At 39.2% G+C, this 12410-nt stretch overlaps 1 protein-coding gene and 1 long non-coding RNA gene across 4 annotated transcripts in view; one reads left to right on the forward strand and one right to left on the reverse strand.

The window, feature by feature from the left end:
* Positions 1-12410, reverse strand: part of SPPL3 (signal peptide peptidase like 3) — a 94171-nt gene that overhangs the window by 32811 nt on the left and 48950 nt on the right. The window lies entirely within an intron of this gene.
* Positions 620-8387, forward strand: LOC139176755 (uncharacterized). The gene is made up of 2 exons (XR_011561198.1): positions 620-698; positions 6329-8387. It is a non-coding gene; the product is annotated as an uncharacterized lncRNA (long non-coding RNA).

The raw sequence follows: 12410 nt of genomic DNA on the forward strand, positions 1-12410 counted from the left end.
AACCTCTCTAAGCTTTAGCTAGTTCCCACCTGTAAAATGAGGATAATGACAACACCTCCCTCAAAGAGCTGTCAAAGGATTAAATGAGGCTTTCCCTGGTGGCTCAGTGGTAAAGAATCCGCCTGCCCATGCAGGAGATGTGGGTTCGATCCCTGGTCCGGGAAGATCCCACGTGCTATGTGGCAATTAAGCTTGCTCCACAACTACTGAGCCTGCACTCTAGATCCTGCAAGACACAGCTGATGAAGCCCTGCGCCCTAGAGCCTGAGCTCTGCAACGAGAAGCCACTGCAATGAGAAGTCCGCCCACCGCAACCCAGAGCAGGCTCTGCATGCCACAACCAGAGGAAGCCCGCACAGCAACCAAGACCCTGCGCAGCCCAAAATAGATAGATAAATAAAATTTTACAGAATTAAGATTTAGACAAAGCTCTACATTAGTAAAACAAATTGCTTAAAAAAAGAATGAAATGAGAATTCACATACAGAGCTGAACCCAGTAATTACTCAATGTTCACTGCTTGTATTAGGAGGTAGAGGTCATGAGTGCTGAAGGTGGCTGAGTTGTCAAGTAAGATGAAAACTGCAGAGTCACTGGGTTTATTTAATGTGTGAGTCACTGATGACTTTAGCAAGAACAGTTTTAATGGAGTGAGCCGTGGGGACAGGAGTCAGGCTGGAACTGGCTGAGAAGTTAAGGTAAGGAAACGGAGATAGCTTTTTGAAAAGTACAGTTCCAACGGAGACAGCAGCTAGAGGGGAATGAATGTAAGGTAAGGGAAGTCTTAATTTATTTTTAAAGACAGGAGATACTCAACCTTTCTTGTATGCTGACTGGAAATTATACCAGTGAAGAGGAAAGACGGATGAACACAGAGAAGGATAAGTTTCCTTTAACCTTTCTAAAAAAACCCAGGACATAAAATGAAATTTCACAGTAAGACACTGTGGCCTGTACTGTCAAATCTTTCATCTTTAGTTATTAAAGATATATGCTGAAGTAGCTCTGGGTAAAATGATATAAGGCTTGCATTAAAATATTCCAGGAATAAGAAAAGGTAGGAAGGATTTTTTTTTTTTTAAGGTGAAATTGTTTTTAATTATTGAAACTAGAATGACAGGTATATGGAGGTTCCTTATACTCTTCTGCTTTTGCATATTTTCTGAAAACCTCCACACACACACACAAAAGGAAAATTTCTCTTTTTTACAGCAGTCTTTGAGAAGGTGAGACAATGAAAAGCATGAGAGGTGAATGAATACAGCCATTTATTTTCTGGGTCGTGAGTTCTGTCCCACAGTGGGCACCCACAATTTCCTAAAATTTCAGTCAGCAAAGGGGATGCAGATGCAGGAGACAGTGGACGGCCACTCCAGCCCCTTCGCTAGCTTCTGTCCAGCTATCAACTTACCCACTAAGAGATACCTGCAATAGGACATTTCCTATACTAGGAAAACGGATTTCAATTTCCCTTTACTCTAAAGTTATCTCATGCTCTGCCATAATCTTTGCACACATCTTTCAAAATTCTCAAAACAAATGACCTCTCTTTAGAGGGAGTGTTTTCTAGAAGTTAAAAAATACCTTCGGGGGGAACAGGAATCAAAACTGTGTATAGTACACACTGACAAGTCTCACTCCCACCTAGCCTCCTCCCCATATCCTCTTTACATGACCAGTTTTATGAGTTTCTTCAGTAGCCTTCTAAAACATATAAACATACTACTTCTTACCATTTCTTCACACACAAGACAGGCCGTTAAATACACTGCTCTGTACTCCTCCACCTTCCCCTTTACCATATAGCCTAGAGATCATCCCCTATCAGTACACAGAGATCTTTATTTTTATTTTCTTTAAACATCTGCATAGTATTCCACTGTGTGGACATACCGCATTTTTTTTTTTTCCAAAAAGCAAAAATCCCTTTTGTTTCTAAAAATTCTGCTACAATTCTGTTATAAAGAGCTTTGTAAGTTATACTCACAGTCACACACAAGAAATAACACATCTCCAGAGAATAAAGTTCCTGAAAATAAGGTTGTGGGATGGAGGAGGAAATGCAGCATGATAAATGTGGAGGAAATGCAGCGTGATAAATGTGGTTAAGCTGCTCACCAGAGAGGTTTTATCATTTTGCACTATGACCATAACAAACCAGCGTCTCTGTTTTCCAAAGTCTTATCAACAGTGAGTGTTGTCCAACTTTTGAAATTTTTTTAGCCAATCTAACAGATGAAGATTCATATTTCAATATGGTTTTCATTTGCATTAATTACTTTTGTGATGTAATTAATTTCAAAGTGAATTAAAGTGAGATTGAGTAGCTTTTCATATGATTAAAAGCCTGGTCTATAAAGCATGAAATGAGTGTGTGTGTGTGTGTGAGCGAGTGAAATGAGTGTGTGTGTGTGTGTGTAGGAGAAGGACTTGACTTTTCTTTTGCTAGCGTTTTACTTGGATGACTTGACTTTTTCGTACCCTTCACATTCTGAAGCATACTGTCATTCCCTAAAAGGTAGATTAAACGTTTAAACTTGCCAAACTCCTCGTCTTAAGTCTGATACTATTGTTTCCTTGCTACAACTGTCAAATAAACACAGACTCTCCAGAGACATCACTTAAGACTTCTATAAGTCTGGGTTGAAGTTTTGTTAAAGCAGCCTTCCCTCCTCCACAGATCCCCTGTGCTCTGCTCTGCGTGACTAACTATACTGAGTCACTGATGTTCTTCACAATCTACTTTTCAAGGTGAAGTCTTGGCCATGTGCAAAATATCTTATGAAGAGGCTGATTAGCACTACCAGTTCTCATCTCCATCTCCTGGCCCCGCACACTACCCACCAGAGAGCTAAATGCATGGTTTCATTTAATGCTTTCTTCTATACTGGACCATTTTATTTTCCAAATAAATCTGTACTAAGGAAATCCGGTTAAAGCTGCCTCGTAATATAGTTCATGGCATAATTTATAATAAAACTTTAAAAAAACTTTAAACAACTTTGCAAACTGTACCAAATTTCACATAATTAGAAGTTATGATTTATTCCACAGTGTTATTTGAAATTTCATATACTTTCAACTCAACCTACCACTCTGGCAGTTTTACAAAAAGTATTATAAAATAGAGAACATGAATTAAAATCAAAGCCCGGTGGTCCACCTTACTTTACAGCCTATCCTACACTTCAGACCCCACAAAGCGCCAACAGGCGTGTATCGTCTCTCGGGCCCTCCAACAAGGTGTCTGTTTGCAGCAACTCTGGACTCACTTTAAAAAGACAGGAATTACTCTACACTCTGAAGTAAAAGGAATTCCGACAGAAATGCAAACAGGAACTAAATACATGCATTTGAGACACACTGCAATCAGGTTAGCCAAATGTACTAAAAACAGACTCAAAGACTGGCCAAATGAGGTAGGAGTATTGGTCAGCTGTTGAGCTGCAATATTTTATATGGTTATTACAAAAACCATTAATTTTTTAACTGCATTCCCCCAAGCCTTAATAGACAAAGAACCACCAGAAAGTTCTCGCATATGTAAGGTTATATTCCACACCCTAAGATTTTTAGAACCATACTGGATTTTAGTAGCTGCTCTACAGTCAAGCATCTATTTCTAGCTGCTTTACCAGCAAGTGCTTAGACACATATCCTGCTAAAAATCATGCCAAACCGAGACACAGAGTGTACTGTTCTATAGCGTGTCCTGTGTCAGCCTTGCAGCTATACAATGAAAGCATTCTTGTCCACCCAACAAACCAAGTCACTACTATTCCAACCCTGCACAATGACTGAGAATAGCACTTGGCAAATTTTTTGGTCTTGAGACCATCTACACTCGTAAAATTAAGGACCCTGAGAACTTCTGTTCCTACAGGTTACATCTACTGGTATTTATGCCACTAGAAATTAAAAGTGAGAAAAGTTTTAAATGTTTATTTACTATTTCACTTAAATATAATGAAACCATTACAACACGAGCACATAAATTACATTTCTAAAGGAAATATAACAGTTTTCCAAAACAAAAAATTTAGATGAGGGGCATCCTTTTAAGTTTTCAAAAACCTCTTTAACGTCTGACTTAAGTAGAAGTCAGCCAGATTCTCATAATTGCTTCTGCATTCAATCTGTCGCTGTATGTTACTTTAGTTGAACTTTATGGGGGGAAAAATCTGGCCTCACAGAGATGGGTAGCTAGAAAAGGGAAGAACATTGGAATAATCTTTTCAGATAACTAAGGATACTCTTCTTTGATACTACCCTAAAATTCAACAAGTCGTCATTTCTTACAGGTTACCTGAAATGTGAAATCTGAAACCTTGTCTGTGAATTAAAAAAAAAAAATTATTACATTAAAATCTCATGGACTATGCTATCAAATGGTTCTTTCACCCATGGGTGATGTAACATCACACACTAGTCACTAAGTCGCACAGCTCCTCCAGATGTTGTCACATTTCATTACAAAATATCTGAAAAACCTCATTTGTTAATTTCACTCTTGAGGCTAATGATAATGGGGGCAAAATTTCCAAAATGCCTTATTTCCATGCAAATTTTATCACTGGCAAAAATAACTTTTTCCCTCCTTGAAGTGACAGGCTCACTTTATTCATTTGTGAGAAACTGTCAGCCACACACTAAAGTGTGAATAACTCCATAGTTTGTCTACTATTTATTCTTCAAGTAAAAATGGTGTCCCAAGAAAACAGAAGCTAGTTCAGCTAGCATTTTAGATGACCACACAAGTTTTTTTGTCTTTTTTTTTTTAAGAGAACTAATAGTACTTTTATTATATAGCTGAAGTGCTTAACAATAACATTTGGGGTTTTGTTTGTTTGTTTGTTTTGCTTTAAACTGAAGTATGTAGTTGACTTACAATATACTAGTTTCAGGTTTGTACAGATTACACATCATACAAAGTTATAAAATACTGACTACCTTCCCTACACTGGATATTACAGCTCTGTGACTTATTAACTGCTGGTTTGTACCTCTTAATTCCCTTCGCCGATTTTGCCTCTTTCTCCCTGTGCTAACCACTAGTTCGTTTCCTGTATCTGTTTTGTTCTATTTGTTTGTTTGGTTCTTTATATTCCACATATGGTATTCATCTTTTTCTGTCTGATTTATTTTACTAAGCAAAACACCCTCTAGCAGCTCCATCCTTATTGTCACAAATGGCAAGATTTCATTCTTTTTATGGTTTAGTAATATTCCATAGTGTGTGGGTATGTATGTATACACAGGTCCCCTTTATCCATTCATCTATCAATGGGCACTTAGGTTACTTCCACATCTTGGCTATTGTTAATAAGGCTGCTATGAGCTGTGAGCATTAGGGTGCATTACTTTCTCAAATTAGTTTTTTTGTTTTCTTTGGATAAAGAGCCAGAAATGGAACTGCTGGTTCATATGGCAGTTCTGATTTTTTGAGGAGCTTCCATACTGTTTCCCATGGTGGCTGCATGGATTCACACTCCCACCAACAGCGCTAGAGGGTTCCTTTCTCTACATCCTCGCCAACTCTCGCTACTTCTTGTCTTTTTGACGACAGTGATGCTGACAGGGGTGAGTGGTATCTCACCGTGGTTTTGATTTATATTTTCCTGATGATCAGTCTCAATGGGCATCTTCTCATGTGCCTGTTGACCATCTGTATATCTTTTTTGGAAAAGAAGGTCCTCTGCCCATTTTTTTTAATAAGGGGAAATTTTGCATTTTATTAGAGAAAAACAAGTGTGCTCAAGTGCTGAGATTTAATAAAAGCAATTTTCACTGCTTCACCGTAAGTGAAACTTTTCTTTTTTTAAAGCAGTATGTGCATGGTGGTGAAGAATACAATGATTACTAGTTCAGCTTGATTTGTGTTACAGCATTGCAGTGACTTTTTTTCTTTTTTAACCCACCACTGCTTTTCACTGTAAGAAAAAAAAAAAGTCAAAATGAAAAAGACAAATTAAAAAAAAACAGCATTATGAAAACAGTCTAACCCTGTAGATTCCCTGATATGGTCTGAGTAAACCCCCATGACCCACTGGTCACAATCTGAGAACTGCTGGCTATATAAACTACTGCTTTTTCTCACATGCGGTTGTAACAGATCACAAGGCAGCAGGGCAGCTACGATTTGTTTCTGCAAAACGCCCAACTTCAAATACAATATGCAAAATATGACTTACATTCCAGGCCTAAGAAATGGTACAATCTTTCCCTAATCGGTGAAATACACTGAAACAGAAATCTGTATTTTTATCTAAAATATTGTCTATCACAATGTTCACAGGAATGGTCTTTCACATTTTTTTCTTATTTTCAGGGGAAAAAAAGCCAAGCATGTATTCTACACATAGTAATGGAATAAGTATCTTATCAGATGAAATTTAACAAATCTTCATGTGTAAGATACAAAACAAAGAACTAGTGGAGGTGATGGAATTCCAGTTGAGCTATTGCAAATTCCAAAAGATGATGCTGTGAAAGTGCTGCACTCAACATGCCACCAAATCTGGAAAACTCAGCAGTGGCCACAGGACTGGAAAAGGTCAGTTTTCATTCCAAAGAAAGGCAATGCCAAAGAATGCTCAAACTACTGCATAACTGCACTCATCTCACACGCTAGCAAAGTAATGCTCAAAATTCTCCAAGCCAGGCTTCAACAGTACATGAACCAAGAACTTCCAGATGTTCAAGCTGGATTTAGAAAAGGCAGAGGAACCAGAGATTAAATTGCCAACAACCCACTGGATCATCGAAAAAGCAAGAGAGTTCCAAAAAAAATCTACTTCTGCTTTATTGATTATGCCAAAGCCTTTGACTGTGTGGATCACAACAAATTGTGGAAAATTCTTAAAGAGACGGGGATATGAGAGCACCTTACCTGCCTCCTGAGAAATCTGTATGCAGGTTAAGAAGTAACAGTTAGAACTGGACATGGAACAAACTGGTTCCAAAGAGGGAAAGTCATACATCAAGGTTGGATATTGTCACCCTGCTTATTTAACTCATAAGCAGAGTACATCATGCAAAATGCTGGGCTGGATGAAGCACAATCATGGAATCAAGACTGCCAGGAGAAATATCAATAACCTCAGATATGCAGATGACACCATCCTTATGGCAGAAAGTGAAGAGGAACTAAAGAGCCTCTTGATGAAAGTGAAAGAGGAGAGTAAAAAAAGTTGGCTTAAAATTCAACATTCAGAAAACTAAGATCATGGCATCCAGTCCCATCACTTCATGACAAACAGATGAGGAAATAATGGAAACAGTGACAGACTTTATTTTCTTGGGCTCCAAAATCACTGCACATGGTGACTGCAGCCATGAAATTAAAAGATGCTTGCTCCTTGGAAGAAAAGCTATGACCAACCTGGACAGCATATTAAAAACCAGAGACACTACTTTGCCAACAAAGGTCCATCTAGTCAAGGCTATGGTTTTTCCAGTAGTTGTGTATGGATGTGACACTTGGACTATAAAGAAAGCTGAGCACCAAAGAATTGATGCTTTTGAACAGTAGTGTTGGAGACTGTTCAGAGTCCCTTGGACTGCAAGGAGATCAAACCAGTCAATCCTAAAGGAAATCAGTCCTGAATATTCATTGGAAGGACTGATGCTGAAGCTGAAACTCCAATACTTTGGCCACCTGATGCGAAGAACTGACTCACTGGAAAAGACCCTGATGCTGGGAAAGACTGAAGGCGGGAGGAGAAGGGGATGACAGAGAATGAGATGGTTGGATGGCTGGCATCGCTGACTCGATGGACATGAGTCTGAGCGAGCTCCGGGAGTTAGTGATGGACTCTGGAGAGAAGCCTGGCATGCTGCAGTGCACGGGGTCGCAAACAGTGGGATGTAACTGAACTGAACTGAAGATACAGAAAATAAGACAGTCATTTAAGACAGTTACAATCTAGTAAAGAGACACTGAACAAGGCAAGGTGGAAGAATGTAACATTTAACAGAGAAACTTGGAAAGTTTCCAAAAGAGGGTGGGATGGGGTTCGGGGAGATTGGAATTCAAATATGATCTGTATTTTTTTAGCTGTCCTTTCAGATGAATTAAGGTATGGAAGTTAGCTGCTGTTTCCTATGTGAAAAGCAGTATTAGTAACCAGAATAGCAGCATTTACCTGCAACAGTGTTTAGTGCTGAATCAAGATTCTCAATTGATGTGATGTGACTAAATAAATTTTAAAATATATATATGTAACTGCAATGTTGTTGATACTTAGTTTTAGAAAAACTTCATCTTTAATTGTGGCTCTTTGAAATAAAATTCTACTATACAGGAATGTTATATTTAATCATAAAATATAAGCTTCTAGCATTTGGTTAAAAATAAAAAAGTATAGCCAAATAAGAAATGACAAAAACTTCTTTGTCCTTTTCTTAACATGTACACCACAATGTTTAAAATTTAAACACAATTTAAAAAAAACTTAGTGTTATTTTAAAAATTCAAATAATAAAGAAATGTGAAATATTGAGTCCCATTTTTAACAAAAGGAGGATTATGTGATATATTGGTCTTCAGCATGCTTCTTCCTGTAACAGTTTTCCAAGCTGATCTTTTAAATTTCTTCACAGCAGAGTGAATTATATGCGCATGTTTACAGCAGCTTTATCCAAAACTGACAAAAACTGGAAACAATCCAGACACCATCAACTAGTGAAAGCAGAAACCGCTTTATACAGTGGAGAAGTACTCGGCAATGAAAAGCCACCAACTCTTGAGCGATCCACTATGGATCAATCTCTAATGCATTCTGTTTAGTGAAAGAATCCAGACTCAAAGCACTACAAATATACCCCATTTATATGACATTCTAGAAAAAAATCTCATGGGAGAAAAGAGACTAACTTCCAGGGGCTGGGAGGAAGGGATGATTACAAGGGCATAAGGGAACTTTTGGGGGCAATGGAAACATTCTATTTCTTGACTATGATGGTTGGGCCAAGAGTGTGTGTTGTGAAAATCCACAGAACTCTACAGCTACAAAAAAGTGAATTTTACTGTTTGTAAATTGTACCTTAAGAAATCTGACTTTAAGGAAAGTAGGGGGAAAAGGGACTGGTCGATGTATTAAGAACAGATTACAGAAAAAATCTAAGGGTTCGTCAACAGATGAATGGATAAAGAAAATGTGGAAAATATATATTTTATATAAAAAAATATAAACAAAATGACTGCTCAAACACAGAATGAAATTTTGTCATTTGTAAGAACAACATGAATGGACCTGTATTATGCTAAGTGCAGTAAGTCAGACAGAGAAAGATAAATACTGTAATGATATGTAAGTGCATATGTGGAATCAAAAAAATACAGCTAGTGAATAAAATATAAGAAAAAAGAAGCACAGATACAGAGAACAAACTAGTGGTTAACAGGAGGGAGAGGGACGGGGGAAGGAGAAGATGGGAGAGGATTACGAGGTACAAACTACTATGTGTAAAGTAAATAAGCTCCAAGGCTACACAGTGCAACCCAGGGAATACAGTCAATTTACAGTAATTACAAGTGGAATGTAACCTTCAGAACTGTGAATCACTATGTTGTACACCTAAAACTTACATAAATTTGTATATCAACTATACGAAAATAAAATACATATTAACCTGGAGAGTGGGGGAACAGATTCTAGTGGGGTAAGGCAGAAGCAGAGAGAATGGGCTACTGTGGTAATCCAGGCACGAGGCGACAGAAGGTGGCTGGCACAGGGGAAAGTCATGGTAGTGATGAGAAGTGATCTGATTCCGGTTCTATATTGAAGACAAGCTCTGCCGAATTTCCTGGTAAGAGTGAGCATGGACCAGGAGAGAAAGAGGAGCAAAGGATTTGATTACTATGGTTTCAGCCCGGTCAAGTGGAAAGATGGAGCCACCATCAAGGCAGATGGGAAGGCTACAGATGGAACAATGTGTGTCCGTGGAGGTAGGCAAGGGGGTTGGGAGCGGGGTCAGGAACTCAGTTCTAAGTTCTAGTCTGCTATAAAAATACATAATGCCATTATTAAACTCATGGTTTGTTTTTTTCTGTAAACACCACTGCGCTCTCCATTTCAGTCGGAAATCCTACTATGTAGACTTTGTTGTGACTCTAGAGGGAAGCCCAGCCACCACACAGTTCTGCTCACTGCAGCTGGAAGAATTTACCCATTCTCTCCCCCAAGTTAAGCCTGCTTCTCTTACAAAAGGGCAAAATGGGTTCACGACCTTTGGCCCCTTTAATCAGGTTCCACTCACACCCCTGTACAAGAAATTCCTCCATGTTCCTATTTCTGTATTTCACTCCTTATGTTAAATGTTTACCCCACCAGTTTATGTGGAGGAGAGGTTGTATCCTTCGGGAGTTCATATCTGAATCACTTATAATTCTCATACAGCTTCTCTTTCCTATCATGCAGTTTTTCATTTCCACTAATAAAGTGCGTGCTTAATAGAAACAAAAACAGCTTCTCATTTCTGCTATCTCTTAGCAGTTCCTCTGAAGTTGTGTAGCTCCCAATCCTTTCTGCAGGGGCTCTCTATTTTCTCCTTTACATTGACTATCATTTTAACCTGAGAGTTGAAAAGACAGAAAAGGCTACTCTAGATTCCTACTGAAAGGTTTCTCCTCTGAAGGGATGCCAGTCCTGTCTCTGATGGTAGCACTGTCACCCAGAAACCAAAATCCTCAGCTGACATAACATTTCCAGGCTAATCTCATTCCTAGGAAACTACTTGGCACAGTTCAATCCATAAAAACCAGCAGGACACTCGCCTTTATACCGCCAACAATCTTAGCTCTCAGACTGTAAACTGCTGATCGTAACTACAGCTGCTTGGGGTCACTGACCATTTAGTACGTGTAGGGTGCTGTGCTGTGTGTTTTAAATAAATCAGTCCACATGACACTCAAAATAATTCTGTGACGAAGTTATCATTACTGTTAATCCTATTTTACACGTGCCACATTAGCCTTCAATTCACAGTAACATTCATAAAAACAGGAGGTATTACGTCAACCTTAGAAATAAAATAAGCATCAAGTACTTAAAATTTGGTTTGAATGTCCAATATTTAGGCCATATACTAAGGAGTAGAGTATGGCATTTAATTAATCCCCAAAGGATCATTAAAGATCTAACACTGCCTTAGACTATTATTTCCTGGCTCTAATGTTTGAAAGAAAAACGAAAAACAGAGGTATGCCCCCTCTTAGAGAAAACGGGTTGTTTGAAAATGTCAAGTTGCTCTCACAGCAGTTCAGGGCTCACTATACTGTACAGGCATCTTGTTTGCACACTGTTGCTTAATATAAGAGATCTGACTGCAAGAAGACTCTTCAAAAAACAGGGGCTTGGGACAGATGTTTTACTGAGCCCTTCCAAAGTATAAGGGGTACTTCATGCACTACATCAGCCCTGTGGCAATATGGTGATAACTCTCAGCTCGTGACCTCAAGACTACCATCTAGGTGGGAAGAGAAAACACACACAAACAACTCTAAGTGACCCAGCAAGAGAGCTAAAGTCCAGTAAAAGGAGCAACACACGAGTGACAGGAGAGGAGGAAGAGGCTGCTTCTGACCAGAGTTAACTTAGCCTCTTGTAAAGAGGCAGAAGAACATTCAGAAGCAAAGGCTACAAGAGGAATGTGGCAAAACGACAAGGAAGTGTGGGGTGTGCTAAGTACTTGGAGGTAACCGGAGCACAAGGACCAGAGGCGAAACAGAGGAAAACAAGACCGGGTAGGCTGTGGGCAGACAGGCAACAGGCCTGAAAAAAGGGGCAGTGACCAGGAGACCACCTAGACAGGAAAGACTATTTCAATCATTTTAAGAGGTAGAAGACAGGCAGAATGGCCAGCACTTGGCAGCTGACTTGATACGGTGCAGTAAGAGAGAAACAGGAGCAAAGCAGGTAAGTAAGAGGGTGGTAGTACAGTAACAAAGATAAGCATGAAGCAAAGGAGGAGAAACAGATGCATGCGAGAAGGACAGGGAAAAGAGTTTTTCCTTATATACTGAGCTTCAGGTGACAGCTATGCAAGTGGAGAGATCCACTTCTGTTTGTTTCATATAACTCAAGTGGGCTGCCAATGTGGGGCTAGAGCTCAAAATTGAGATTCATCTTAACATACACATATGAAAGGGGATTGTAAATTTGCAGAGCCCTGACCTACGAAGGATGTGATGGTTAGAGAGCATCACCGACTCAATGGACATGAATGTGGGCCAACTCCAGGATGCAGTGGAGGACAGCGAAGCCTGGAGTGCTGCAGGCCCTGGGGTTGCAAAGAGTCAGATGTGACTCAGCAACTAAAAACAACAACAACCTTTGTAGACTCAGAATAAATGTGTGTCAAGGATTAGACACTTTCACTTGCATTCTTCTTTAATCCTAATGAGATGA

The sequence above is a fragment of the Bos indicus genome, chromosome 17 (assembly GCF_029378745.1).
Source record: "Bos indicus isolate NIAB-ARS_2022 breed Sahiwal x Tharparkar chromosome 17, NIAB-ARS_B.indTharparkar_mat_pri_1.0, whole genome shotgun sequence".
NCBI lineage: Eukaryota > Metazoa > Chordata > Mammalia > Artiodactyla > Bovidae > Bos > Bos indicus.